The following is a 6,000-nucleotide window of genomic DNA, read 5'->3' on the forward strand; positions in this document are numbered from 1 at the left end:
AACCTGTTGGACTTTAACCTGGTGTGGTCAGACTTCTTACTGTGCCCACCCCAGTACAATGTTGGCATCTCCACATCATGGCTACCATACATCCAGGGATGGCTAAGGCCCAGGTCTGAATTATCAGATCTATCAGGGCTGTGTTAGGAGTGGGTCATTCAATCTCCATACTCCAAATCTCCACACTCCTGAACTTTGGGCTCCCCAAAAGTAGCAGGTGTTCTGGTGCAGTGTGCTGTTGATGACCGAGTGTTGCAGATTTCATAAGAACATAAGAACTAGGAGCAGGAGTAGGCCATCTGGCCCCTCGAGCCTGCTCCACCATTCAATGAGATCATGGCTGATCTTTGTGGACTCAGCTCCACTTTCCGGCCTGAACCTCATAACCCTTAATCCCTTTATTCTTCAAAAAACTATCTATTTTTATCTTTAAAACATTTAATGAAGGGGCCTCAACTGCTTCACTGGGCAAGGAATTCCATAGATTCACAACCCTTTGGGGGAAGAAGTTCCTCCTAAACTCAGTCCTAAATCTACTTCCCCTTATTTTGAGGCTATGCCCCCTAGTTCTGCTTTCACCCGCCAGCGGAAACAACCTCCCCGCATCTATCCTATCTATTCCCGTCATAATTTTATTTTCTATAAGATCCCCCCTCATCCTTCTAAATTCTAATGAGTACAGTCCCAGTCTACTCAACCTCTCCTCGTAATCCAACCCCTTCAGCTCTGGGATTAACCTAGTGAATCTCCTCTGCACACCCTCCAGTGCCAGTACGTCCTTTCTCAAGTAAGGAGACCAAAACTGAACACAATACCCCAGGTGTGGCCTCACTAACACCTTATACAATTGCAGCATAACCTCCCTAGTCTTAAACTCCATCCCTCGAGCAATGAAGGGCAAAATTCCATTTGCCTTCTTAATCACCTGTTGCACCTGTAAACCAACTTTTTGCGACTCATGCACTAGCACACCCAGGTCTCTCTGCACAGCAGCATGTTTGAATATTTTATCATTTAAATAATAATCCCTTTTGCTGTTATTCCTACCAAAATGGATAACCTCACATTTGTCAACATTGTATTCCATCTGCCAGACCCTAGCCCATTCACTTAACCTATCCAAATCCCTCTCCAGACTTCCGGTATCCTCTGCACTTTTTGCTTTACCACTCTGTGGTAGTCTGTGTAGAGGTATTATGGTACCTAGTAATGCTGGAACACCATTGGTAGGTATTGTATGTTTCCTATTGGTCAAGCTGTATGGTAGCTCCGCCCTGCAAGGGGGGGGTATAAGAGCTTGTGCCGCCCCAGCAGCCTTCTTTCTGTACCTGAGCTGCTGGGGGAAACATTTAGCTTATTAAAGCCTTCAGTTGGACTACAACCTCGCTTTAGTGGTCATTGATCGTGCATCAATTTAATAAGCTAGATTAAAAAGGATGGAGCTCCGAATCAAGCCAGAGTGTCTGCAACTCAGCCCCCACGCGGCGAACTCAGCGGCAACCTTCATGCACTGACTGGCGTGTTTTAAAGGATATCTCGGAACGGCCGAAAACACACCCACGGGAGAACAGAAATTGCAAGTCCTGCACTCGAGGGTGAGCCCGGAAATTTACACTCTCATCGAGGACGCGGACAACTTCGATGCAACAGTGAAGCTGCTAAAAGGACATTATATTCGTCCGGTAAACCAGGTGTACGCCCGACATCTGCTGGCGACGAGGCGACAAATCCCTGGGGAATCGCTGGAAGAATTCTACCGTGCGCTCCTGGTGTTGGGGAGAAACTGCAGCTGCCCGCAAGTTTCAGCGAGCGACCATACAGAACTCTTGATCCGGGACGCTTTCATGGCAGGTATTCTGTCCTGCTAAATCCGCCAGTGATTGCTGGAAAAAGACACCCTCGGCCTCAAGGAGGCACGGGCCTTTGCAAGCTCCCTGGATGTGGCCTCCCGAAACACCCGCGTTTACATTCCCGACCGCGCGGCAGCCCCCTGGGCAGCGTGGAACCCCTCCGCAGCCAACCCCGAGACATCTCCCATCCCCCCACAAGCTTGTGCTGCAAAGTGGCCTGGCAACCCTGGGGGGCCCCGCTGCTACTTTTGCGGGCAGGCCAAGCACTCCCGGCAGCGCTGCCTGGCCCGCGCATCCACCTGCAAGGGATGCGGTAAAAAGGGCCACTTCGTGGTGGCATGCCAGGCCTGTGCGGTCGCCGCGGTCTCCGGTGGCGAATGCAGACCGTCACCACAAACCTCTCCACGGTCCCCGTGCGGCCTGCGGGCACTGCCATCTTCCTCCTCCAGGGCCACGTACGGCCCCCGGGTGCCACCATCTTGTCCTGCGGACGCCACGTTCGATGGATGGGCGCTGCCATTTTGTGCACCCCCAGGCATGTGCGACCAATGGGAGCCGCCATCTTGGATGGACTCCCAGGACCCCAGCTCGGCTGACCGCACACCGCCCGAAGAGAACACTCAACTGCTGCTATTAGCCTCGGTGACCCTGGACCAGTCCCAGCCTCGAACACTCTCAACTGCTACAACAACAGTACTAATCAACAGGCACGAGACATCCTGCTTAATCGACTCTGGGAGCACAGAGAGCTTCATACACCCCGACACGGTAAGGCACTGTTCTCTCCTCGTCTACCCAGTTAATCAAAAAATCTCCCTGGCCTCCAGTTCACACTCAGTAGAGAAAAAAGGGTTTTGTGTAGCAAACCTCACAATCCAGGGAAGGGAGTTTAAAAATAACGGGCTCTACGTCCTTCCCCACTTCTGCGCGGCCACACTCCTAGGTTTAGACTTCCAGTGTAATCTCCAAATTCTAACTTTCAAATTCGGCGGCCCTATACCCCCCCCCCTACTGTCTGCGGCCTCGCGACCCTCAAGGTCGATCCGCCTTCCCTGTTTGCGAACCTCACCCTGGATTGCAAACCCGTCTCCACCAGGAGCAGAAGGTACAGTGCCCAGGATCGGATCTTTAATAGGTCAGAGGTCCAAAGGCTACTGAGGGAAGGAGTCATTGAAGCTAGCAGCAGTCTCTGGAGAGCTCACGTAGTGGTGGTAAAGACCGGGGAGAAGCATAGGATGGTCATCGACTACAGTCAGACCATCAACAGGTTTACGCAGCTGGACGCGTACCCCCTCCCCCGCATATCCGACCTGGTGAACAGGATCGCGCATTATAAGATCTTCTTCACGGTGGATCTTAAGTCCGCCTACCACCAGCTCCCCATCCGCACTAGTGACCGCAAATACACTGCCTCCGAGGCAGATGGGCGGCTCTATCACTTCTTAAGGGTTCCCTTCGGTGTCACTAACGGGGTCTCGGTCTTCCAGCACGAGATGGACCGAATGGTTGACCGGTACGGTTTACGGGCAACATTCCCGTATCTCGATAATGTCACCATCTGCGGCCACGACCAGCAGGACCACGACACCAACCTCCGAAAATTCCTCCAAACCGCAAAGATCCTTAACCTTACGTATAACAAGGATAAATGCATGTTTAGCACCGACCGCCTAGCCATCCTCGGCTATGTAGTGCGAAATGGAGTTATAGGACCGACCCTGAGCGCATGCGCCCCCTTATGGAGTTCCCCCTCCCTCACTGCTCCAAGGCCCTGATACGCTGCCTAGGGTTTTTCTCTTACTGTGCCCAGTGGGTCCCCAATTATCCGGACAAGGCCCGTCCCCTGATCCAATCCACAGTTTTTCCCCTGTCGATAGAGGCCCGCCAGGCCTTCAGCCGCATGAAAGCAGACATTGCAAAGGCCACGATGCATGCCATCGACGGGTCCCTCCCCTTCCAGGTCGAGAGAGATGCTTCCGACGTAGCTCTGGTGGCCACCCTCAACCAAGCGGGCAGATTGGTGGCCTTCTTCTCACATACCCTCCATGTTTCCGAAACCTGCCACTCCTCAGTCGAAAAGGAGGCCCAGGCCAGAGTAGAAGCTGTGCGACATTGGAGGCATTACCTGGCCGGCAGGAGATTCACTCTCCTCACTGACCAACGGTCGGTTGCTTTCATGTTCGATAATGCACAACGGGGCAAGATAAAAAACGATAAGATCTTGCGGTGGAGGATCGAACTCTCCACCTACAACTACGAGATCTTGTATCATCCCGGGAAGCTAAACGAGCCTCCTGATGCCCTGTCCCACGGCACATGTGCCAACGCACAAGTGGACCGCCTCCACAAGTGGAGCCCTCCACGAGGACCTCTGCCATCTGCGGGTCACTCGCTTCTTCCACTTTATCAAGACCCGCAAACTGCCCTACTCCATCGAGGAGGTCATGACAGCCACCAGGAACTGCCAAATCTACGCGGAGTGCAAACCGCACTTCTACAGGCCAGAGAAAGCGCACCTGATAAAGGCTTCCCGTCCCTTTGAACGCCTCAGTATAGACTTCAAAGGCCCCTTCCCCTCCACCGACCGCAACACGTACTTCCTGAACGTGATTGACGAGTAATCCCGGTTCCCATTCGCCATTCCCTGTCCCGACATGACCGCAACCACCGTCATCAAGGCCCTCCATAGCATCTTTACACTGTTCGGGTTCCCCGCTTACATACATAGTGATAGGGGGTCCTCCTTTATGAGCGACGAACTGCGTCAATTCCTGCTCAGCAAGGGCATCGCCTCGAGCAGGACAACCAGTTACAACCTCCGGGGTAACAGAAAGGTAGAGAGGGAGAACGGAACGATCTGGAAGACCGTCTTACTGGCCCTACGGTCCAGGAATCTCCCAGTCTCCCACTGGCAGGAAGTCCTCCTGGATGCCCTCCACTCCATCCGGTCACTGCTTTGTACCACGACCAATCAAACAACTCACGAACGTTTCCTTGTCTTCCCCAGGAAGTCCTCCTCTAGGACCTCGCTCCCGACCTGGCTGGCAGCCCCCGGACCCATCCTGCTCCGAAAACACGTGCGGGCGCACATGTCGGACCCGTTGGTCGATAGGGTCCATTTTCTCCACGCTAACCCCTAGTACGCCTACGTGGCGTACCCCAACGGCCGACAAGATACAGTCTCTCTACGAGACCTGGCGCCCACCGGATCCCCACGCACACCCCAGCCACCAGTCCCACCCTCCCTCCCACCGGTGCACTTTACAGGAGGATCGGTCCTTCCGCCGGCCCCGCCTAGGCCCCCTCACCCACCGACGCACCCCGCAGACGCTCCCTTCCCAGATCAACCGTCTTCCCCACCAGCGCCGTCTAGGGGTGTTGAAGCTGCCACAGAGATTGAGGCCACGCTCCCGGAGTCACAGACGCCCGAGCCTCCACCGGCGTCACCACCAGAGCTTTGACGATCACAGAGGACGACCAGGGCCCCCGATCAACTGATTGCTTAATTTTAAAAGTGTATATAGTTAATTGTGAATCTGTAAATAGTTACAAAACGCTGTACGGAGGTATTATGGTACCTCCATAACTATAATTTCTACCACGTTACCATGTTGTAATATCAAGCCACCACCCCGCCGGACTCTTTTTTTTTAACAGGGGGTGAATGTGGTAGTCTGTGTAGAGGTATTACGGTACCTGGTAATGCTGGAACACCATTGGTAGATATTGTATGTTTCCTATTGGTCAAGGTGTATGGTAGCTCCGCCCTGGAAGGTGGGGTATAAGAGCCAGTGCCCCCCAGCAGCCTTCTTTCTGTACCTGAGCTGCTGGGGGAAACATCTAGCTTATTAAAGCCTTCAGTTGGACTACAACCTCGCTTTAGTGGTCATTGATCGTGCATCACACTCATCTTAGTGTCGTCTGCAAACTTGGACACGTTGCCCTTGGTCCCCAACTCCAAATCATCGATGTAAATTGTGAACAATTGTGGGCCCAACACTGATCCCTGACGAACACCACTAGCTACTGATTGCCAACCAGAGAAACACCCATTAATCCCCACTCTTTGCTTTCTATTAATTAACCAATCCTCTATCCATGCTACTACTTTCCCCTTAATGCCATGCATCTTTATCTTTTGCAGCAACCT

Source organism: Scyliorhinus torazame, chromosome 6 (assembly GCF_047496885.1).
Source record: "Scyliorhinus torazame isolate Kashiwa2021f chromosome 6, sScyTor2.1, whole genome shotgun sequence".
Classification (NCBI taxonomy): domain Eukaryota; kingdom Metazoa; phylum Chordata; class Chondrichthyes; order Carcharhiniformes; family Scyliorhinidae; genus Scyliorhinus; species Scyliorhinus torazame.